Consider the following 25,402-nt stretch of genomic DNA (forward strand, 5'->3'; position numbering starts at 1 on the left):
ACTTATTAAGCTGAACTGATGCCGTGATGGAACACCATGACCAAGGGTGACTCATGGGAGCGAGAGTTTGTTTTGCACTGGAGCAGAGGGAGAAGAGTCCGTCACGGTGGGGAGGCATGGCAGCCAGGGGCAGGAGCAGAAGGCTGAGAGCTCACGTCTTCAACCTTAAACACGAAGCAGAGAGTGAAGTGAAAGGGAGGAGTGACTCTGCACTCTCTGGTTCCTCCAGCAAGGCTCCACCTCCTAAAGGCTCCCACAACCTCCCCAAACAGCGCCACCTACCAGGACCAAGTCTTCAAATGCATGATCCTAAGGGAGGCACTTCTCATTCAAACCACCACAAGGCTATACTAAGCATCTATAGACGTTTTCCCTTGTCATTATTCCCTAAAAAAAAAAAAAAAAGATAAAATAAAATAAAATAGAAATAAAATACAAGCTGGGCAGTGGTGGCACACACCTTTAATCCCTGCTCTTAGGAGGCAGAGGCAGGTGGATCTCTGTGAGTTCAAGGCCAACCTGGTCTATGAAGCTAGTTCCAGGACAGGCAAGGCTATACAAAGAAACCCTGACTCAAAAAAACCAAAATAAAATAAATACAGAATAACAATTTATATGGCATTTACATTGTACTAGGTATGTAAGTAATCTAGAGATTATGCAGATGATACATTGAGCTATGCATAAATAAAACCAGATACTACTCCCTTTTATAGAAGGGCTTTGAGCATGCGCAGATTTTTGCTCTCTGTGAAGGTACCTAGATCCAATCCCCCTGAAGTTTGAAGGAGGATTACAGGGTCCTTGTTTGTCCCAAGTCATCATGTCTCCCTTTCCTGCTCTGCTTGCTGTGGTGATACTTACTGAAGCCAAGGCCATATTGATGTCTTTGCCACCAGCACTCCCTGGACGGATGGCTTTCATTGTTCTGCATAGTAGCCAGAGCTGCGAATGCCAGCAGAAGCTGAAGACCCATGGCCACGCTGAGACCACGTCCTCTCATCCCCACAGAGACTGCTGGAACCGACGCTGTAACTTCCTTTGCTTTCAGCACCCCGCTCTCCCGTTTCTCACCCAGGTATCCCACAGCTTCCATCTAATCCTGGACTCCTCATGTCAATCAGGGCTGGGAGAAGGAGTTATGAGGGGTACTACCCATTATCAACTTGATGGAATCTAGGAGACAAGCATCCGGCAAGCCTCTGAGGGTTTATCTAGATAACGTTAATTGAAGAAGGGAGACCTGCCTGTTGTGGACAGCAGCATCCCATGGGCTAGGCTCCTGGACTGAATAAAAAGGAGAAAGTTGACTACCTATTCACCTGTCTCTGCGTCCTGACTTTGGATGTAGTGTGACCAGCTGCCTCAAGCTCCAGCCACCAAGACTTCCCCACTGTGCTGTGTATGCTCAAGCATTGAGCTCCGAATAAACCCTTCTTTCTTTAAATTGCTTCCCACAGCAATGAGACAAGTAGAGGGAAGTACTGCTCTGTAGCTAGCGTGGTCTTTGCCTATCCCTGGCAATGCCCATTCTCTGCGGACTCAGTGGGAGGATTTTGCATTTTTTTCCTACAATGGGTTCTTTGCTGAAAATCCCATTGGTTTTCCTGCCACTGGGAGGCTACCTCTCCAGATTTTAGCCAAGCCCAGGGCCAGCCCTCAAAGCCCCATGCTTGAGCTGGGATCCCGGTTGCTTAGGGACTTTCCAATCTTGTTTCCCTATAACTGAGGGTGAAGCTAGGAGACACTGATGGAGGTTTGTTGATCCAGAGCAGCCAGCAGAGAAAGGAGATGAAGAACTGTTCCTGAGGAGGTGTGAGGTTCCCTGCCATGCTCAGAGCCAGCTCAGTCCATCACACACCTCTCTGGGTCTGTGGCAAGAGTCTACCGCTGTGACTAGGTAGGGACATCTGGGATAGGATTGGGTTTGGATGATACTAAGAGAGAAGGGACAATCTGAAGGCAATACCGTATGACTCAAGTCTGGGCGAACTGGGACCGAAAGGAAGCGGGGCTGCAGTTCCTGGGTGGCCAGTGAGTCGTGACGGGAGAGGAAGCTGGGAAGAGAATGAGAGAAGATTGACACCGAGGTTTGAAGACTCCGGATCGCTGTTTTTATGCTTCTGGTGTGTAGCTTAATGAGGCGGTTTCCCAAGTTCCGTGTACCGCTAACTTTCCAGGTTTCTATCTAGACTTTTAGAGGAAACTTTTGTTCCTCTAATGAAGGTGCCACATGACTGCTTTTTAATGGGCTTGCTTTATAACCTGCGCATACAGAGGAAATAGAAATAAATCGCTCTGGGTTCCATCTGCTCCAGCAGTCCAGGAAGAAAGCAGTGACAGAAAGCTGGGAAGCAGTTTGGAAAACTTTCTTACTCTGTGGCAAAGAGGGATGATTGAGTTGAGATAAATAATTAGCAGAGACTTGTCTGCGTAGCCATGGTAACGCACATATATGAAGGGAAAGAAATACACTCGGGGCTTTCCTGAGTCTGGGAATGATGGGGTTTAGACTCTTCAGACTTGGCACACTTTGCCTGTGCTGTTGATCATTACTGAGTCTTCCTCATCGTGCTAAACCCCAACTTTTATTTCATCCTCAGTGCTCATCACTCAGTATTTTTCTGTAGTAAAGCTGATTATAGAAACTTATTCTTCACATTTGCTTAATTCCCTTTATTAAGGATTACAGAAAAATCCCATCACCCTTTGTAAGCAAGGGCAGTCAGACTCTGTAACTCTCAGTCCCGCATCTCTGTGTTCAACCAAATGCAGAATGAATATATTGGGGAAAATGCACCTGTATTGAACACAGATGCTTTCCTTATTGCCATTTGTTAAAGCTACAGAACAGCAACTATTTACACAGTATGAAATCATGTAAGTGATGTGGAGATGCTTCAACATACAGGGACGGTGTGTAGGCTTCACGCAAACACTTGACCATTTTATTGTGTTATCATTGTTGTTATTATTTTCTATTTATATGTGTATGTCTGTATGTGGGTCCGTGCATGTGAACAGGGGTACCCATGGAGGCCAAGAGAGGGAATCGGGTCCCCTGGAGCTAGAATAACAGGCAATTGGATGCTGTAAACCAAACTTGGGTCCTCCGGGAGTGCAGCATATGCTCTTAACCACGGAAGCCTCTCTCTAGCCCCACTTAGGCATTTTATATCAGGAACTTGAGTTGAGCACACTCTGTATCCTGAGGGAAGAGCCCTCATAATAGGAACCTCAAACATGGCTAGAATAAGCTTCTTCCTGTTTCAGGATTGTATTGGTCAACACACTAAGAGCCAGGCTGCAGCTTACCTTTTGTTCCCTCTGAAGAAAGGGCCATAAAATAGCCAATTAGTAATCAAATTGAATTCTGAAGAGAGCACTCAATCAGCAAAGTGCTTACCATCCAAGCAGGAGGACCCGAGCTCCATCCCCAGGATTCACATGTGAAAGCCGAGTGCACTGGCTTGTGGTCATGATTCCAGCACTGGGCGACAGAGACAGGTAAACCCCACAGCTTGCTGGCCCGTCAGCTCAGCCTAGGTGGCAAGTCCCAGGCAAGTGAGCGACCCTGTCTGAAAGGAGGTGTATGACATCCAGGAATGACCCTCCAGGTTGACCACTGGCCTGCACTTCTCTGTACATACATATGTATGCAAGCTCTCCCACCAATTGCTCAAACTATGACAAATGGACTCCTGGTCTACAATAATTGAAACTTTGAATATATTAAGTTTTTAAGAAACAGATCCTCAAACATAATAAGAAATGCCATTTTTTTAAAAAAAAATCTCAAATTCTTATCTCTTCCAAAAAGTAGACAAAGAAATCTGTAAGTTATAACTCCCTTAGGAGTGGGTCACCTTACTCTCTGCTTTAAAGGGCAGCAGTACTTTATTCTAGAAAGAGTTTACAATTTTATGTTTCACTTTAATGAGACTTGACCCTCTGATAGTCCACGGGGCTCCTCTTTCATTGTTCATATATCTCAGTCTAGCTTTACTAGATTCATCTCCTGATTCCCCTGCCTCCACCTGCTGAGTGCTGGGATTTCAGGGACACAGTACCGAGTCTGGTTCATACAGGGCTTTGTGCATGCTAGACAAGCACCATGTCAGCGGAGCTGCATCCCTAGCCTTCCTTCTCAGCTGTTCATTGGAGGTGCTGACGTCCAGCCCTCCGCCAGGGTCTGATGTCCCCGTGGACCTGTCCTGACCTCTGTGCAGCAGGGCTTCTGTTTCCAGTGCCCTGGACCATTTGTCTCTGCTCTCAGTCCTAAGAGTGAAGGGCATCTGGAAAGGGATTGGTGGTAGGAAGGAGGATGAGGGTGGAACATTTACCCCATTGGGCATCTTCTGTGGATCTAGTTGTGGCCCCAACTAAAAGCTGTTTTTTCAGGGTGAGCTGTCTGTCAACGTGTCTTGCCTTGTAGAAGCTGGCAATCATCTCCTCTTCCCGTGTTCCCAGGACTCAAGGTGGGCACAGACCACAGCTGCCCTGGGACCTGAGTCTTCCAACCAGGCCTCCTGCCTCTTGTATAGTTAGTGCCTTTGCGGATGAACTATCCCCAAAATTCACCTTTCTGGTTTTGATAGGAACTCTGTTACAGAGTCTCCTTACATCCTTAACCCAAAGGAGCAACACAAATGAAGTTTCTGCATCAAAGAAGGCATATGGCAGCAGAATTTTTGGTGAAGACGCCTATGTTTCTGTCATTCGAAACTGCCAAACTAGTTTACTCCTTATTGCAAAATTTGAATCCTTGAGAACCAGTATGATTCCTGAATAATAATAAAATAATAATCTGTGCCCAGAAAATGAAACAGATTGTAAAAGGAATGGCTCATACTGATTTAGTGAACTGTCAGGTTTCCATTTCATAAATAACAAAACAGGAATTAGGAGCATGCCAGAACACATTAGCTCTCACACATAAATAAAGGAGATTTTATTAGAGTTGGTGGATTGTGCATCCTTAATTCACATTGTCATTCCTGACACTTTGCTGTATATCCTGTGGGGCTTTCGAGTCCTCCTCCTGCTTCCCTTCAGCAAGACAAACACACAAGGAATGAAGCATAATAGGAGGGCAATTATGAGGCAATAAATCTCGTTTTCCCATGTTTCATAGAGTAGTGTTTGGCTCTCCTTCCTTCTGACTCTTAGTCGGCTTTGTCAACAGCCTGGAGTCATCTAAGAGGAGAACCTTGACGGAGGAGCCTTAGACCTGCTTGGCTTGTGGGCGTGTCCATGGGGATTGTCTTGATTATGAATGAAAGCAGGAGGGCCCAGCCCACTGAGGGCAGCAACATTCCCTGTGCAGGTGGTCCTGGCCTACAGAAGAGAGCTAGCTAAGCATGAGCCGTGAGTGAGCCAACAAGCACTGTTCCTCCACGGTTTCTGCTTCGGGTTCCCGCCCTAACATCCCTCGGTGAGTGATTGTGACTTGGAGGTGTCAGCTGAATACGTCCTTTTCTTCCCTCAGTTGCTCTTGGTCAGTGTTTTATCAGGGTAACAGAAAGGAAAGCAGAACACCGTGATATACCAAAGCAGAATTTAGTGGAAACGGGATGTTCTCTGTCTCCTGCCCCTCCCTCTCTCTGCCCTTCCCTCTCTTTGCCCCCCCCCCTTATTTCTCTCCTCTCAGTATGGAGAAGAAGTGAAAAGGTGAAAAGTTTAGCATCCAATTTTCAAGGTCAGAATGAAGGGAACCTGTTCCTTTGGTTGGTGGTTTGAGTCCCTCTGATCTTAGCTCCTGGCCAAAGGAAGCTTCTAGTCTAGCTCTGTGTGCTGCAGAGATGGCCAAGGGTATGTTTGTGTCACACAGGCCGAGTCTCAAAGTACCAGGTACAGCTTCTTGCGAACAGAACAAAAATAGATGTCTCTGTTTCTATACATGTGCAGTCTAGTTGGAAGATGAGACCAACACACTAAACTTCAGGGAACAACAAAGGTCACTGGGGACCAGTATGGAGGGAGGAGAGAGAGGAGGGTATCTGAAAGGACCTACACAAGTCATAGTTATGCTGGGCTGTGTAGGGTTCCTACATCAGATAGGAAAATCTGTAGGGGAAATCCCCATATGTTTCTAGACTCCCAGCCTAAATTCTGGGGCATCTCAACCTCTTTCTAAAAATTCTAACTTATACACGCACATATATGTATGTTTATGTTATGTTCCAGTTTATGCATATATGTATGCACACATATGTGAGGAGATCTGCAGAGCACAGAAGAGGATGTCTGAGCCCCTGAAGCTGGAGTTATTGGTGGTTTTAAACCATTCAATACGGGTGCTGGGAACCAAACTTTGGTCCTCTTGCGAGAGCACCAAGCACTGGTAACCTCCAAGCCACCTTTCAGGCTTCCATCTCAAACTCTTGACCAGAGTTTTCCATCCCCACTCAGTGCTAAATGACCTTCAGGAACCTTCCACCTCAGAGGGATTTCATTGGCAGTCGCTGTCATTGCTCTGCCTTACACAAAGCTCTCTTCTTCCTTTCTTCTTTTTATCCCACTTTAAAGTCCTTGTCTGCTCTGTGACACTGTGATAGGAGCACCATGTGCATTAGAGTGGATGTGCTTCTCCGGCAGGAGGTTTTGGGATGTCTCCAGCAGGTACCCTGACTATGCACAGAGGAAGGGCAATGAGCTCTCATGAGCCACTCAGCTACCAGCATGGAATGAGTAGTCCTACTCAGGAATGACTCTACAATTGTCTTTTTATGTCACTGTTCTAGGCCCATGCCGAACCCTCTCACCCCAAGCCCACTGGTCTAGCCTAGGTCAATGCTGTATTAATTTATTCTTAATAATTGCTTTTTCATTTAAAAACTTGAGATTGAACCCCAGGTCTCACACGTGCAAAGAAAGCATTCTACCAAGGAGCTCTATTTCAGTCATCTGTTTTACTTTTTATTTGAGACCAAACCCCACCAAGTTGCTCAGGCTGGCCTTGAACTTGTGATCCTCCTGCCTTAGATACTTAGATACCACCTCTCCAATATCTATGATTTGAGGCCTAAGCCACTGGTCGAGGCTGCAATCATACTTTAAATGCACATTCCTATGAGGATATTGTGTCTTTGATCCCCCAAATAAGGGCAGCTCTTTCTCACAAGGGTGGAAGAGGCCACAAGGACCTGTGATGTGCCTGGCGAATGGTCCAGGTGTCTTGCTCAGTGCAGTCTCCAGTTGTCCTGCTGCTGGTGGGAGGCAGGAGCCAATTCGGCTTCACATGTAGATTTTTCCATACTTCTGAGCATTGCACTCTAAAACCCAGTGAAGAGACCGGCTAGCTGTGAGTGGGAAAATATATTGCAATCAGTTAGTCGGTTTTGCTCACTAAGAGAGGAGGGGGTAGGAATCACAGAGAGCCAATTTTAAATACTTAATTAAGAATTAATGAAAACTTTCTCTATAGGTGTTCAATTATTTCCATTTAGAAGTGGAAGAAATTGAGGCTTAAAGGCTTTGAGTGACTTTGTCTAAGTTGACTCTGTTGGTCTCTCTCTCCCCACCGCCCCATGATAGCCCCTTTGCTTGGCTGGTAAAAGGGAAATTGAATTCCAGTGGTAATTCTGAGTCCATGTAATGAGTAATTATTGAGTCTTCCAGAAACTTAAAATAATTTGTGGAAAAGACTGACCCTACCCGTTTTAGGTCTTAAGTATCACAACCTGGCTGGCCAATGAGTGCTGCCTATCTCTGTCCCTCTAGCATGCTTCTTTTTTTTTTTCTTTTTTAGTGTGGGTTCTTTGTGATTTTGAGGCTGGAACTCAGGTTCTCATACTTGCACAGTAAGTACAGTACCAGCAGCAGCATGGCCCAGCTTAGTGGGAATTACTTCTGCTCAGAAAGATAGCCTGTCTACCTGGGAAGGGTGGATATGGGCCATGAGAGCCACTGTGTAAGAAAACACTGGCAAAGGTTATGGAACGTCATCTTGGCGTAGATAGAAAGTTTAGGGAGTTTTAAATGTTTCCTCTTACAGTCTCATCCAACGTGCTTGAGCATTTCATACAGGTACTGCTCGGAGGATAAAGATGAGCAATGCTCCCCTCTTCCTGACCAAGTATTGTCAGAAGACACAGCTGCCACAAAGCCACATAGCTCTGGAGGTGCTCGGGGAGTGTGCTGGAGGGAGAGGACAGGACACTCACCCAAGTACCAGCAGGCTGGATTCTCTTTCTAGCCCACTTGAAGATACATTGGGTTTTGGTTTTGGTTAATCTAGTTTTGTCTCTAAGAGATATTTTGTTGGAAAAATAATGAGACAGAATGCCATCATTATCAGCTCATTCCCCAGCAAGACCACAATGTCTGCGAGTCAGTAGAGGGTGTAGATGTGAACCACTCCGGAGATAGTTTCAGGGAAGGGCATCTGCTTTATGGAACTTGGCCAACTACTTACATAGTGGGAGCCGATGGACTGTGATTGGTTAGCACATTAGCTTAGGATGGACAGTGAGTGCTCATACCGCCAGGGTCAGCAAGTCAGCTACCGGCTCCTCCTGCTACTTCAGAATCCAGTGTTCTGACTTCTGGGTATACTCCAGAGCATGGTGTGCCATGCTTCTTATTTAGAAGCCTAGTGTGCCAGGTGGGCTGGCTGCCAGATGTGGAAACTTCTGGACTTCCAGGAGGCAACTCTGTTCCCAGGCATGGTGCTATGACATCACTTTAGCCTGGTCACTTAACTTGGCAAGGTGAGGAGCTCAATTCACAGAAGAGGAACACCTGGTTTGGATTCTGGCTCTGCTCCTGACACAGCCTTCATCTTGTTACTAGCCAGCCTCAGTTTCCCAGTTCTTAGACACTAATGTTGACACAGACAGAGCCTAGCTCACAGGGCTGGTATGGGTTTCCACCATCTCTGAACACCTGCTCATGGTGTGTCTTCACCAACCAACCAGTGCAGCCCCGAGTCCTTGGCACAGGTGCTGCTAACGGTCAGGGCTGACAGCCCAGGCCCGCAGACCGGGGGCCACAGAATCAAAGGAGATGAAGAAGATCCAACTGGAAACCAGCACGTAGCACTCGAAAGGGCCAAACACTCATATATTTCAGGTATTGTCATGGTTAATTCTTAACGACTTGCTGTCCTCATCCATAAGATGGAGAGATAGATAATGTGTCGTATTCGCTCTTACAGGATGGCACTGAGGGTCCAGGAAGAAAGCCTCAAGATGCTAGAGGTTTAAAGAGGAATAGTCTTAAAGAATGGTAGAAACCTGTGTGTTGAGATTACTGTCTCCATTACTGCTCTCTCTCCTTTGGTGGAGGAATCCCTGAGGAACTCACAGGGACTACAGCAGAAGGCATACCACAGTCCACTGGCCACTCGTTTGCAATGGACCTCTCTCTCTCAATTCACAAGCTCCACTGAGAATTATTGTCATAGTGAGTACGGGTGGCTGATCGTGTTCAGACAGATACAAAGGCTGAGCACCACTGGCATGTGGGAAGAAGGAAAGATTAGCCAGTTACAATGGAAACATTTCTATTTAAACTTCATTCATGTGTTGAAAATCAAGACTGACATTTCTGAAATAATATACTGCCCATAATAATCAGGAAGGCCCTGCTTTTATCTCTGTGTGCTATGAGCATCCCCGAATGTCAGTGACTTCTGACTGGGCTCCACCGATGAGGACAAAGAAAACCAGGTAAGTCTGTTAATATTTAACCAAATATCAATCCAGTCCATGCTCAATGTGATTTATTAATCATATTGATCTGCCTCCCAAAGCCTAGAGCAAATTAAAGGAGCAATGGCTTGTATTACCTTGAAAAAGCCACACAGATAAAAATCAAGTTGTTACCTTCTGTGTACTTGGGAGATAAATCAGAAAGTCTATTCTTCTGGTATTCAGTGTAATGTGCTAAATTGTTGTTTGGGGATACTCAGGGCCTTGTTTAGCATGGCAGCATTTGTCAGAAAGCGTCTCTGTCTCTGAGAAACAGATAATTGACAATTCTTCTAAAAATAGTGTCAACAGGTTGTCACCATCTCTGAATGTTGCTCATGTTGCATTTCAACAACCATCCTGTTCAACAACCAATTCGTTCAGCCCCAGAGCTCATGGCACACACATGTACTGCAGACTGTCAGTGTTGCCAGCCCAGACCCATAGACAACATGGGCAACAGCATCCTCTGAAGCCTTGCAGACCTGGATGTTGGAGCTAGCAAATGTTCATTGTTTTAAGCTCCTAGTCTGAGGGGCCTCACCGAGGGGCTTCCAAAGATGGCTGATCTGGAGATTTCTGGGGCCATAAGGGAATGGTGGCTGCTGAGAGGCTGAAGCTGGAGGGAACTTGAGAGTTTTTGTCCATTTCTGCCATGGTCGGGGGAGTGGATGCAAGGTGTGTGTCTGGGCCATGGCACTAAAATCTTAACAACACAGGTGTTCTGAGCACTTTGTCTTGGTGATGTCATGGCACAATGGATACCAAGGCAACCACTGCTGACCCCCACCCCCCACCCCACCAATCCCTGCCTCTGGGATTCGTACATCAGAGCACAGCCCAGAGTTAAAGAAAACCTAATTGCCGTCTGTTTACCACCCTGCTAGGAAAGCTGCAGCAAGATGTACATGGATGGCTCTTAGGCTTTTCTTTCATCACTTTGTGTGTGTGTGTGTGTGTGTGTGTGTGTGTGTGTGTGTGTTTCTGTTACATTTATTGAAACACACCCCTACCCAGCACCCAGCACACCCTGAGCTACATGGACTTCCCACAGTGAAGACTCCTACGTGCTTATTTTTGTGTACATACTTATAATATACACACATACTCTGTTATAGTTAGAGGTTGGGTATCTCCCAAAGGCATGTGTTAAAATTAGGCATGGTCTCTAGACTGGCATATTTGGGTAGGGTGACTCTGTCAGGGAGGTCAGTCCTGGAGGTGCACCCTCTAATGGGATTGTGAGACCCTGGTGATCCACTTGGTTCCCTGTCTCACGCCTGAGCAGTTGCCCTGCCATCTGCCCCCATTACAGCACTTCACCCTTGCCAAAGGCCAGAGCCATGGAGAAGCTGGTCTTGGACAGGGTCTATAGACTCCTGAGCCCTGAATAACCCTTTTTCCTTTACAAGCTAATTCCCTTGGGTATTGAGTTACAAGAATACTATGCTGACAGATACATGTTACACACTCATGTACCATAACACATTTACATACTCACATTATACACACAGTCATACACATAACTTGTGCATTTTTAAGAGTACTACCAATGCTCTTACACACACTCTCACACAAATACTCTTACACACATGCTCTTATACACTCAGACACAGTCTTAGACATATATACTCTTATGCACGCACATACTCTGACACACTCACATATCCACACATATGCTCTTACACACACATGTGCTCTCACACACATTTGCATGCTGGCTTTCCCTTCCCACCCATCCTTTCTTGCTCTGCTCCAGACTCCAGAATTTCCCAGTCATCATTTCTTTTTCTCTCAAAAATGACAACTGGGTGATGAAGAAAGTGTCAGTCAAATACTTTCCTGTCACTCATGCTTGTCCCTGTATTTTAGAAGGCTATTTGTTACCGTGAGCAATGGATAAATCTCACGTGGAGAGGCATCAGGCAGAGTCTTGGTTGCCTGATAAGTCCCTGAGGACCTGGGTGGCTCAGAGGATTCAAGGTGGGTGGGGGTGGGCATATACATTCTTGGGGTCCAATTCTCAAGGCTTTTACACAGATTTGGGGTGATGAGCTACTGGCTTCACTAAGAAGTCTAGCATGCCAGAGAGATCCGAGGCAACACAGAGCTGGGTTTGCTCCTTCACAAGGACACACCAAGTTCCCTCAGAGTGTTTGGGGGCAGGCACATGGTTGTGATTTGCTGAGCAGCAGGACTGCTCTCCTCAATGACTTTAAGGGTCTTGCTCTGCTGGCTGCAGGCTCCATTGGGGGGCACGGTCAATACATGACTGAGTCCAGCGTTTATTTTCCGTGGACTATTGCTTCTTCGGCATTTATTAAAATTTGCTTCTTCATGTCTCGGTCGATGATCAGTTTTTAAACCACTCTGTGCAAACCTGAAAACATTTTAGGCTCAGCCTTCTCCCTGTGTTCTTTAGGAACAAGCTTGCAGTTTTCTTCCTCAGTTCGTCTTAGATTACATTGGTTAGCTATTGAAATACACCAGCTCACTATGACTGTGCGGACTGCGTTTTCCATGTTTCTCTTTCAACTTCTAATTCATTCTGTTTAAAACTGTGTCTCGCTCAAACTTGTTCTGAAGTGCTCTAGCTCTGTTTCTTCACCTCTTGTGTGATTCAGAACAGTGTTGTATTGTAACTGCAGCGGGATCACCTTGCTTGAGATCAGCAGTGTGACTCCAGCTTGCTCTCTGCTAGCATTCATTTCAGCCTCAAATGGTAGGAATGCCTTTTGCATATTACACACACACATACAGACAAGTGTTGCTTCATTCCAGTGGAAACATTTTTATGTGAGGCATTTAACCCAATTGCAATTCTTTTGTTTGTTGTTATTTCTGCAGGCCTGAACAACAGCCCTCATTTGGTGTCTGATATTTATTGGATTTCGTTTGTGGGTTTCAACTTCTTCCTTCTCTTTATCTTCTTAAAATCAGATAGTTTTTTTTAGTGTTATTTTCCTATTTACTGGTTCAGAGCTTATAGATTTCATCCCCACTCTTTTTAGCTGCTAAGCTCAATTTTGTGATTTTTAAATTTGTTTTCACTTTTATCTACATATTGTATTTTATATCATATATTTTTAATGTGTCCAGTTGGTGCTGCCTCCATGGGCATGCATGTGGAGCTGTTCACACAGGCAATCTACTAGTGGCCACACCCCCAAAGGGAAATGATTATCTTTTTCCCAGCTACAGTCAACTGTCGGTAGCCCCCCGGCCTGGGGTGGGAGTCCCTTCCCGCTTCCATGATGGAATGTTGACTGGCTTGATCTTGTACAGGTCATACGCAGACACAGCTGCTGTGAGTTTATTAGTGCTGTGGCCCTGTCATGCCCACAAGAGAGCATTTCACAATGCTTCTCCCCCTCCAGCTCTTACATTCTTTTCTTCCTCTTTGCCCATGTGCCCTGAACCTTGGCTAAAGTGGGGAGAGGTATTGGTAAACATTTAAGACTCTGAAACAACCTCAAACATAGAAAAGTTGCTATTTGAGTACAAAGATCATGGGTGCAAACCTCTCTAAGATTTTAATGTGTTTCCTACAGACAAGGATGAGACGCACAGAGGCACAGTGCAGCTGACAGATTCCGAAAGTGGTGTCCTTCCGCCCCCATCACGGGCTTCCTCCTCATTCACCAGGTGCTTGAAAAAAAGAAATGAAAGGGGAAGGAAGGAAAGGACTGCGCCTAGGTATGGTGGAGGAGAAAGTTTACTTTAGATATGTGGGAGAGCATAGCCGGAGTCAGGGACAGGGACATCTGGGGGAGTCCAGAGTGGACAAGAGCGGACAGAGCTGGGCCATGTGGGAAGAGGAGAGGGGAAGGGAGAGGGGAGAGAGGGGAACCAGGTGCAGCAGCCAGGAGGCCAAAGGTATGAAACGATGCTAACCAAAATGTCTGGATTATATAGGGAAGAGCCTCTGGGGGAAGGGTAGCCCAGCCCCTGGGCTGCAGAGTTCAGGGTAAGGGGGTTGGGTATGCCAGCCACACTCTGTAACAAATAAGGACTGAGGGATGCTGGGAGAACCTGGAGGCCAGTTAAATAGGCACCTCAGCCCTTTGTCCTAGGTTTGAAACTTAACAGCGCTCCAGGAGTTCTTGTAAGGAAACTCGGAGTATTAATGTCCTGCACTCCTTTAATTTTCCTTAACCCAGGAGAGTTCTGCAATCGCCATGACCCCTTTGAGTTATGGACTACTTATTCCGTGGAGCACCTTCAGTCTGTGAGGCTAGTGTTTTCCTACTTCCATTCAAAGACCCATCCTCTACATCTGAAGGTGGCAGAGACACGCTCTGAGTTCCCTCCAGTGTCCCATCAGAGGATGCTCCATTTGCCTGTCCTCTTGGGAACAACGTAAAAGACACTTCCCAGGTTCTCCACTGTAAAGACTTTCCTTTTCTCCGTACTAGTAACAAGTGCTTCGTGAAGATGAACTGGAAATACTGTGGCTCCTGTCACAGTTTCAAGCTCCTAGTTACATGTGTGCGGCTCACGGCATGGACTCCAGGAGTGAGAATCTACTCATGTTGTCTGTTTTTCTGCTCATGTCATCCCAGACTTAGTCAATGTAGTCCTCTTTATTATATGGCTTCCCAGCTTTTGACATGTATCATCATTTTTTTTCATGTTGTTTTCTGGTCACTTCCTTGTTTCTGACACAATAAAATGCCATTTTGCATGTTTCTGACCCAAATCTGGAGTCTGTCATGTCTCCAAAGGGGTTTTTCACTGGGGGGGGGGGGGCGCGTGGTGATGATCAGAAGCCAAGACCTTGACAATAGCTGTGCTCTTTGAGGTGTGTGTGTGTGTGTGTGTGTGTGTGTGTGTTCTTCTCCTCCCCCTCCTCTCTCTCACTTTCTGTTTCTCAGTCTCTTTCTTTTCTCTTTCTCTTCCCTTCTCTCTGTCTCCTTTCCTATCACCTCTCTTTCCTCCTTCTTTGTGTCTTTTTCCTCCCTCTCTTTATTTTATTCTCTTTCTTCCCTCTTTTCCTTCCCTCCTCTCTCTGTCTCTCGCTCTCTGTCTCTGTCTCTGCCTCTCTCTCTCTCTCTCTCTCTCTCTCTCTCTCTCTCTCTCTCTCTCTCTCCTTCCCTCCCTCTCCATCTCTGCCCCCCTGAACACATTTAGATTCGTATTTTTAGTTTCCCTCTGTTGATTTTTCCCTTCCTCAGGGTAAAATGTGGGACTCTTCTGTGCCCAGGTCAGGCAGCATCTCTTTCTGTGAGGTGCTCTGGTCCTGTGCTCCTGGGGTCAGGGATAGGAGGTTCTCGTCTTGGCCCCAGGAGTCCAGCCCCGCAGTACCTGCTACTCTTCCCTCCCCTTAGTGTCTGGTCACTGCAATTTGACTTGTTTCTGAATTTAAGCTTTTGGCTTCATGTACTTGGCTGGTTTCATCTGGCAGTTGTGTTCGCACAAGAGGCTGTTGCACATTATCCACAATATTTTTGAATATACTAGCTTCCCTGGGTGCCGTTCCACAGTTTGTCTATATTTTGGGTATTCCTTTATCAGGCTTCCTTACAGTTGTACATTGCGTAAGCTGGACCTGTGTGACCACCAACCCCACCAGGTCAAGAAAACAGGTGGACTAGATGAATTAGCTAAATTTAAAAATGTCAAAACAAACTGGGCTCTGTGTCAGATGCCTGTAATTCCAGCGCTTGTGAGGCAGAGGCAGGAGGATTGTGAATTCAAGGCCAGCCTGGGCCACATGGTGAGACTTTGACTCAGAACAAAGCAGAATTAGGCCAAGAAGAAGAGGGTGGTGCTGCCTGTGACACCCTGAGCTCAGTGGCTAGAACTCAGGCAAAGGTAGAAGGAGAGAACTGACTCCACACAGTTGTCTCTTCAACCCCCGCACCCAAGACATGCACCGCACATCATTAGTATATACACACATACACATGTACCCACAAATGATAAATAAAAATAAAAACACTAAACCAAAGAAAAAAAAGCAAACAGTTATTTAAAATGTCATGCCTCTCTTGTCTCCCTATTGCTATCCCTGTCAATTCTGGCTGAGCCAAGACATCAGGCTACTGAAAAAGGCAAAGGCAAAGACAGTCTAAGACCAGGGACTTAGTGACACTGGGCTGTGGGAGATGGGCTGGGGGTGCCGGTGGGTCTGCTTAAGCATTTGGAAAAAACTGAGCCTGCCTTATAGAAGAGTAAGCACGAAGCCTTCTGCATTTAGGGTGCTTTCTAATTCAGCCCAACCCCTTGCTTAGCTGTTGGATGGAGTCCATTCAAGAAAGCCCCACATATTACCTAGTGACAAGTAACAGTGGGTGACAGGGCTATCTGGATGAGACATGAAAGTGACACTATTAGGAAACAGATCCAGGATGGGAGCTGGCAGCGGGTCCCCTGAGGACTGGAGTGGATGGGTGAAAGCCAGGGCAAAGACACTTCCCCCAAAGAGACATGCCACAAGGAAAGGGGGACCTGGAAGATGTAGGGACACTAGAACCATTGAGGGAGGAACTGAACCTGGGAAATGGGGATAAAATGAGGATCTAGAGCATCACTGAGATGCTGCGGAGGGGCGACCCAGCAACAAGGCAGGCAGCAGGCAGCAGGCAGCTCTTGAATCCTGGCTTGGCCAGCATCTTGGGAAGGCTCTGGCACTCTGGTCTTGGGAATGAGTCTTCCCTCTCTGTGATTCAGTGTTCTCCTTTGTGAAGTGGAGATTCGGAAGGCGACTCCTGGGAGTTATTCTGTGTGGTGGCAGACATTAAATTCTCTGTAGCCACTAGCTGTTTTTATTTGGTTCAGAACAAACTAGAAATTCACGACTCGGAGGTTCAAGGTCAGGGCAATCCAGAACAAAATAGAGCTGACCTTGTCATTTGAACTCCACTGGTGCACACTCTCACGGATTAGAGGTGCAAGGAGCCCCAGGCTTTAGGGAGTGGCTGGCAGGGCAGCGATGTGGCAAGCGAAGGGACACAGAGAATCGTTTTTTGACTTGAGACAAGTGTGGGCTGGGCAAACATTTCCCCCAGGGGCACCATTTTGAGTTCACTGGGCACCACTTGGCCTCTGTCTAGCAGGAAGGAACTCTTCTATCATGGAGCAGCTCTAGGGGCTTCCCAGATGGCAGAGGTCACCTTTGCTGAGAGCTCATCTCCTCTGGGAACACTGATGTGAAGAAAGACAGTGAAGACTGAAAAGCAAACTCATCCCTGAAGTCTTTAAAAAAGATCAAGTGGGGGTTGGGGGGAGGCAGTGGAGAAGGGGGTGGGGGGAGGTGGGAGGTGGGTGCAGACCAAACATCCTGCCTCAGAGACTTTAGAGGAATAACATGACCCAACCGTAAAATGTTTATGGCGTCCTAGGAATAATTGAATATTTCCTGGTTTGTTGTGCTGAGATTTTATGAGCCAAATGGAGGACCTCTAAAGCACACTCTCTTATGCTCTTCAGTGGGTTTAATTGTGGTTGAACTTGAAGTTGTTTGAGAACTTCTGATTTAAAAGGAAACAACCCAAGAAACCCACATAACCGCTGGAGTGGGTGTCTGTGTAATGATTGGCTCGGCTCTGTGGGCCCCAAATGGGCTAGTCGTTAAACGCCCCCGGAATAAAATCTCCGCTGTTTTCACTTAGCAGTCGTTCAGAAGCAAATGTTCTGTGAATGCGCTTGGACTACATCTTTCTTTATGTTCACGACCTCTCATTGGCTGGCAAGCCCACGTTAGCCAACGGGGACAGGCTCATCTGCATCTCCTGTCCTTACCCCTTTCTCCCACTTTGCTCTTCCCTCTGGCCACAGCACTCTTTCTCCTATGGGGATTTCTTTCTTTTATCACGTCCATATGCACTATGCAGTGCATTTTTCTATTGGTATTAAATCAGGGGCATTGTTTTAAGGGAACAGACTTTAACAAGAAAGCAATAGTTCATCTTAAAAATTTCGTGTGTGTATGTATATGCCACAGCATGCCTGTGGAGGTCTGAGGACCAGTTGTAGGAGTCAGTTTTGGCCTTCCCCTGTATGGATTCCAGGGATAAAACTCAGTTAGGCTTGGTGGCAAGTGCCTTTACCCACTGAATCACCTCACAGGCCCAGGTTTTCTATGTAATGACATCCTTAAGAAGGAATTATACACAAATAAAAGATGGAGAATTTGTCAAGTGTCCCAGTTAAGACCAGTATCAATCTGCATTTCACTGGTCAATATTTTTTCCTGTGATATAGAAACTGGAATTAAATGGCATAGTGTTAACCTATAGTTACTATTTTTTTTAAGAAAGTTTGTAGATTAATAGTAAAGTTAAGCAGACACTACAGAGTTCTCATATAACTTCTGTCCCCCAGAATCTCCCACTGTCCACATCCCTGCTGGAGTAGGTCACGTGCTTCAACTGAGGAACCCAAATCTACTTGCCACTGTTCCCTGTCCAGTTCATATTGGGCCTCCTGGTGGTGTCACATCTTCAATGACTCTGAGCAAATGTAAGATGACATCAGTGTGTCCGCCTGACAGTTTCCATGGTATTGTGCAGAGTGGTTTCCCTGTTTTAGGACCTCCTTCAAAACCCTGCCCACAGCTGATCTCTCACTGACTGCACAGCTCCATCTCCTTCCAGAACCACAGAGCGGGCAGCTCCTCGGGGCTTTCACTCAGAGATGTGCACGGGAGTTTCCTCCACATCTTTTCCCTCAGAGCAGCTGCATTTGCTTTTCCTTTCAGTGACGACAGAATGGCTTAGAAGCAGGAAAGCCTGCCATGTAAACCAACCAGCCAACCAACCAACGAAGCAACAAAAGTGGCCTGTGCTCAGCCCCTTCCTTTAAGAAGACACTTAGATGCATCAACATTGTTAAAATTTAGAGCAGGTGGGTGCTCAGCTTCCAAGTTGTGGACATTGAGTTGCCCCTTATGCTGTGTGACTATAGAAAAAGTCTCCTTCTACCTGCCCAGGGGCTCTGCTGGAGATGAGAACGTGAAACACAGCGATGGTACCTTTAACTCACCCTGAGAGTGCTCCCCTGCCAGGTGCTAGCCAGTCTCTAGTTGGCCCTTCACTGCAGACCTTATTTCTTGAAGGAATTTTGATAGTCCTAGAAAACATGTTTAGTATGTCCTTGTTTTTAAGATCAAAACCTCAGTTGAGAGAGGACTGATATTGTTACATGTCATCAAATCTCAACGTAATCCGGGATCTAAGAACTGAATGCCAATGAAATGTCTCCTCTGTCAGAGGATCAAGCCCCATCTTTAAAGAGATCTGTGAGATGCCATCTGGCCGAAGTCCCCACCCTCGTCAGCATCAAGGTCAGCGTGTACTCTCAAGGTTGCATCGTGTCCTGAAAAGTTGCACTTTGCTATCAACTGCCTTTAAGTAAATTAGATGCTTGTGATAGCATGTGAGGCTGAGCTCCAGCCACTCAGAGTGAGGCAGTGGACTTCTTTGCACTGGAAATAAAATCTAGCAGGGCCTTGGCCAGGAGTCCATGGTCATCACTTGATTTTCAGCTATACATCCTTCTGTAGAAGTTAAGTTTGTTTGTTTGTTGAAATACTTTGAATCATGTGGTATTTTCTTGAGACCTTAGACCCATTTCTAACACGTATTTTTCCATTCTGATCCCAGTGCTTGAGTGGGGTCACGCTGTTCCTACCTGCTCTCCTTAGCTGAAAACACAGGTGTGTGTGTGTGTGTGTGTGTGTGTGTGTGTGTAGGAGCTAAGGACCACATGCACTTCCTAAGTCAGTGCCTAAGACACATGCTGAAGGAGACCTAATCTGCACTGTCTTTCTGTTTCCCTCCGGAAAGTCTGAAGGACATGTGCTCATGTAAGTCCTCACTCTGACCCTCCTCTTAGGAGAAGCAGGTGTCTGGTGTGCTTAACTGAACTGTGGGCTATAATTGAGCACAAGGGATGAAAGCAGACAGGTTTTTCTGTTTCTCCAAAAGCAGAAATTGTTCCTGGGAAGATTTAATCCATCAGACTCCATGCAGCCTTCCCTGCCGTCCATCTGTGATTGATGACAAAGGCATTTGGGTCTCAATAAGGTGACCGGGTTGCTTTCTTTATTCATGGACTTTCTGCAGAAGGCCAGGAAAATGAAGTAGCTACATTATGGTTAATATCCTTTCTATCCTCCTGCATCTTATTAGTTCTCAGCTCTTGGTTCAAATTTTTAACATCCTGGAAGGTGTGTGGGCCGATGAGCCTCCTGCAAATCTCTTAGACATGCCACTTTAGGGCTCTTGGGGCACTGTCTCTTGCAGTCTTTGGCATCGCCTCTCTTGACAAGTGTGAGAGCCTGCCAGAGTTCTTAGCCGAGTTCTTCATTTCCTGGATGAGACAAGAGAGTGCGCTTTATGCAGAGCCACTCAGGGCCCTGCCAGCACTGATCAGAAGGAAGGTCTCTGCTCCATATCTGACTGCAGGCTTCTTTGCACATGTGTTACTGGTGTCATTACGGTTTGCTTCTGAAGCTTTATTGAGGAACTGCTGCTACATAAAAGTGCACATATCTAACATGTATGTTGGGTGCATCTGGACACATGCAAACCTCCTTGGGACATAGGCTTCAAACATGGCCATCACCTCTCAAATGTCCTGTTGCTCTTTGGTGGTAGTTGTGGTGTACTGCTGTGTGTATGTGTGTGTGTGTGTGTGTGTGTGTGTGTATGTATTCATATCACTATGTGTATGTCTATGTATTATGCATATGTTTATGTGTATAAATGTGCATGCTAATATAGTACATATGTGCATGTCTATTTGTATATGTGAGTATGCTGTATATGCATATGAGTATGTATCTGTGTGTGAAGAACACCTCACATAAGACTTGTTCTTTCAGCGTACATAAGTGCACATAACATCTTGCCAACTATATGCAGTTTGTGCAGAAGCTCTTCAGAACTCATTACCCAGCATTCCTGGAACTTGCACCCATCAATCATCTCCAATTCCCCATTACCTCCCTTCTCAGCATCTTGCATCATCATCCATTCTCTGTCTTATGAGTTTGATGATTTTAAAGGCCTTGGGAACATTATATACACATATATGTGTGTGTGTGTGTGTGTGTGTGTGTGTGTGTGTGTGTGTGTGTATGTATGTATATCTAATGGAATATTAGTCTTTCAAAGTAAAGAAACCAGCTGGGCATTGCGGTGGACACATCTGATCCCAATAGTCAGGAGGCAGCAGGAGGACTGGGAGGTCAAGGCTGGCTTCAGATATGGAACAAGTTTAGCCTGGGCTACACAAGACACTGTCTCAAATACAAAACAAAACAAAGTAAACAACAAAAAGGTTCTACTATTTTCTATAGCATGAATAAATCTAGAAGACATTATAACCCAGGAGGCATCTCTGAATGAATTTTCTAAAACAGCCAAATGTAAGCTCTAGGTTTTTATTTTATCATTTTGTTTTATTAAAATTTGTGTTGGGCATCATCTCAATAAACATTAGCACTAACAGAATCATCACTATTATAACTCCTACTTCACAGAGGAGGAAACTGAGGAAGATGTGGGGCTTTCTCTGGGTTGCAGAGCTTGTAAGCGACTGCCTGATGAGTGGGACCCGCAGGAGCAGGTGGGACCTGCAGCCTGTGTGTTCTCCTTCTTGTCCGCTGTACAGCAGTACCTCATTCCTCCATGTCACGAGACACTCCTGCCAGCTGCCAGCCTTTATCACAGAATCCATGTGGGATGTTCTAGCTCCAGGCAGATTAGCACACTCATAATCACCGTCTGCCTAAAGTCCAACTCTGTATCTGCTCTCAAGTTACTTCTTAAGAATAATTTTCTTTTAAATTTCAAGATCCTTTGAGGATCTCAAAAGTAACCTTTTCCCATCACCATTGATTCCTAGAGACCAGAAAAATATTAACATTTTAACTATTCAAAGTGTTATGGGAAGAGAGAAAGTTGGCTTTCTCAGGCAGGTCTCAGCCAGGAGGGTTCTCTTTCTCTGCCTGATATACAACATGATTCTCAGAAAGAAGATGGGCCTCAAGGATCATTTGTTCCTTGTCACATGCCAAGGTTCCTGCGCCCTGGGCCAGTCTCAAAAGCAACCAGGTGTGTTTAGCCTTCTCTGCTGTTTTGTGAAGGAAGGAGGGACGCTAGGGGAAGGGAAAAGTTATCTTTGGTTTTAGAAGGAAGGGTGACAGTTTCTCTTCAATCATAAGAATCGTTAGCTCGTTAGCAGTCGCTGTTACTGTTAGTGAGAAAGTAAGGGGAGGGAGCCCACAGTGGACAGAGTGGTCTTTCTCAGGTCCACATGCTGCTGTGCCTCTCAAGTCACGTGAAGTTGGGTGAGTGGCATGTCCATGGTTGAGGTGGGAAGCAGATGCATGGACTTGAGCTGGAACTCTGGGTGTGGAGGCAAAGGTAGAGTGGCCTGTCTGAACCAGCAAGAGGGAGGGCTGTGGGAGCGGTGGGCAGGCTCTGCTGGTAGTTCCCTCAGACAGTTCAGGCTGGTGGCCAGGGGCCATTGTCACTCTGGAGAAGAAAGAGTTGCCCTCACAGCAGCATCAGCCTTTGGACATGTTAGAACATGGCTGCTCCTCCAAGCTCCTTAACTGTGTCAAAGAAAACACTGGTCAGAGCCCCTGTGCAGCTCAGATGTTTACACGAAGAACATCAGGCCTTCCTCCTTTGCTCTTCCCTAGTCAGGATGGATTCAGTAGAGCCATGGGGTGGCATGTCCTGGGCTCTTATCTTCTCTGGTTGGTATCACAATATGCAGGATCTAAAGGGCCTGCTAATAGTCCTGCTGGATTTAGCTCCCATCCAACACAAAGCACTTTTCTGGCCAGCAGTCCAGGTTGAGTTTCCTTTTGGCCAGGCTTAGGGTATACATTGAGCCACACATTTAGGGATCCTGGTGTCCTCTGCATTTTCTAATTGTCAGCCCCTCCAAAATCTCCCATTACCAAGACCTGCCAGGCTTATGCTTAGGGAATGGGGAAACCAGGTCTCTTAAAAGGAGACATCTCTGGGCCGAGGAGACAACCTAGTCACCAGGTTCAATCTCCAGAACCAGTGTAAACAAAACACAACTGGGTGTTGTGGTACATGTTTGAAATGACGTTGCTGGGGAAGTGGAGGCAGGCAGATCCTTGTGGCTCACTGGTAGCCAGCCTAGCCTGCTTCAGGAGTTCCAGGCCAAAGAGAGAGACTCTGCCACAAAGTAACAAGGTGGAGAGGTGCCTGGGAAATAACAGTTGAGGTTGTCCTCTGACCTCTACACGTGTGCAAACACACATGTGCACACATGAACATGTATGCTCAGGTACACATGTGAGTTTCTCTACATACAGAAGACAAAAGTGAAGCAGGTCAACTTTAGCTGATTTCAAGATAGATTTATTTGCTCAGGAGAACGGATTGTCAGGATGGTTTAATAAGACAAGCCTCAACGACAGGCAAATTCCCCTGGACTTTTTGTCTTTATAATTTGATGTCTGTTTTCCATGCAGATGAACAGCACAGTGATATTTGCTCCTGCGGATAAACTTGGAATTCAAGGCCGAGCTGCAGAATCACTGCATTGAAGGAGAGAACCACCCAGCTGCAGCCTCAGGATGGCCCAGGGCCAGAAGCTGAGCGCTCATGTGCTGTCCTTTGCCTTTAGGTTAAAAGACATCCCTCATTTCCAAAACCACTCAATCTACACCTTCCCCCAAACCTCTCCAGTGAGGTAGATCTATACATCTGTAATGTAGTTAGAATCTTTTGAAAAACAAAAACAAACTTGTATGTTTATGCTACATGTGTGATGCAGATGTGTGAATGTATGTGCGTGTGCATATATGAATACAGCTATGTATGTGCCACAGCATGTGCATAGAGCTTGGAGGACAACTTCTGGTGTCTCCCACCTTCCACCTTATTTGAGATGGGGAGTCTTGCCTTTGCTGCTGTACACACCAGGCTAGCTGGCCCACAGCTTCTGGGCATTCTCCTGTCTTCCTCCCTCATCTCCAGGGGTGTTTCAGTCAGTGTTCTCCTGCTGTGAAGAGACGCCATGACCATGGCAATTCTTACAAAGGAAACACTTAATTGGGGCTGGCTTATAGTTTTAGAGGTTCAGTCTATTCTGTCATGATGTGGAACATGACAGTATACAGACAGACATGGTGCTAGAGAAGTTGTGAGTTCTACATCCAGATCCACAGGTAGCAGATAGAGACACTGGGCCTGCCCTGAGATTTTTTGAACACCAAAGCCCACCCCCAGTGACATACTTCCTTCAACAAGGCCACACCTACTCCAACAAGGCTATACCTCCTTATCCCTCTCAAGTAGTGCCACTCCTTGGTGACCAAGCATTTAAATATATGAGCCTATGGGAGTCATTCCTATTCAAACCACCACAAGGGATATGAAGGTTATAGATGCATATGCTATTGTGTCTGGATTTACATTGATTCTGAGGATCTGAACTCAGGTTCTCAACTCCCTTAGGACCACCTCAAACCTTGGACAATCAGAGACCTGCATCATGGTTTGGTCCTTTCCAGACACCATATAAATGGATTCTTACAGTGTAAACCCTTATCAACTGGATTCCTTAGTGGCATAAATTCAACACTCATTTGTAATTTTTCCTAACTCCCTGCCTCCTGCGTCTTATCAGCAAATAGTTTCCACAGTGGATGTGCCGTTTGCTGATTGTCCTCTTGAAGGGTGTCTTGATGGTTCTCAGTCCTTGGTGAATGTGAGCAAGTGTTAGCTGTGAAGATCTTTGTGCAGGTTTCGGGGGTGGATGAATATTGTCTTATCACTTGGATGGATGCCTGGCAGACCCACTGATGGTTTTGGTGGAAGGCTATGTTTAGCTTTGTCAGAGACAGCAAGGCAGTGTTGCCGAGGACAATTTTAAGAGCCATGCCATATTGCCTGCCTGAGTTAAGTTTCTGTTGTCCAGTATTGAGCCACTAACCAGAAACTTTTGACATGCCTGGATAAGTCTTGAGTTATTAGAAAATAACTTAACATTTCCTTATCTTTCTGCTACAGTGACCATTAGTAACAATGTTTTGTGGTTGGGTTACTTGGTTGGGTTGCTTGGCAACTCAACAGTCCCCTGATCTTTTCCCAAAGAAAGTTTCCTGGTCTGCTTACTATAAAACCTGCCTGAGAAAAATAAAATTTTGCAGCTTGATCAGAATACTGTCTTGCTCTCAATTCTTTGTGTCTCTTGTCCCTTTCATTTGCTATTCCCCCTTCTAGGGTCTCTGCTGAAGATCCTGCTGGCCGGGACACAGTGTGGCTTGGACACTTGCACTCTGTAAGGGGATTAGGGGTGCCGTGCTCCCCAGCCTCACCAGCCCTTTGCTGATTTTCCCATCTTCCTATTTTGTATTCTTTTACTTCTCCTGTGGCTATTAGTTTATTCTACTGAGGGATGTCTTTCTCTATGCTGTGAATACATGTTGTTCCCATTGGTTAATAGATAAGCTGCTTTGGCCTATGTCAAGGGAGCTCAGAGGCAGGCGGGAAATCCAAGGAGAGAGACAAGAAAGAGAAAGGTGGAGTCTGGGGAGATTCCAGCACCACCAAGAGAAGAAAGATGTGAAAATACTGGTAAGCCACAGCCATGTGGCAACTTCCAGATAAATAGAAATGGGTTAAGTTAAGATACAAGAGCTAGCTAGCAAGAGGCCTGCCATAGGCCATACAGTTTGTAAATAATATTAAGCCTCTGAGTGATTATTTTAT

At 46.0% G+C, this 25,402-nt stretch overlaps 1 long non-coding RNA gene across 1 annotated transcript; it reads left to right on the forward strand.

Annotated features, from left to right (window-relative positions):
• Positions 1-13,240: 13,240 nt before the first annotated feature.
• LOC131905833 (uncharacterized) lies at positions 13,241-14,382 on the forward strand. Its single transcript, XR_009378048.1, has 2 exons — positions 13,241-13,337; positions 13,853-14,382. It is a non-coding gene; the product is annotated as an uncharacterized LOC131905833 (long non-coding RNA).
• The last annotated feature ends 11,020 nt before the right edge of the window (positions 14,383-25,402 follow it).

Source organism: Peromyscus eremicus, chromosome 3, assembly GCF_949786415.1.
Source record: "Peromyscus eremicus chromosome 3, PerEre_H2_v1, whole genome shotgun sequence".
NCBI lineage: Eukaryota > Metazoa > Chordata > Mammalia > Rodentia > Cricetidae > Peromyscus > Peromyscus eremicus.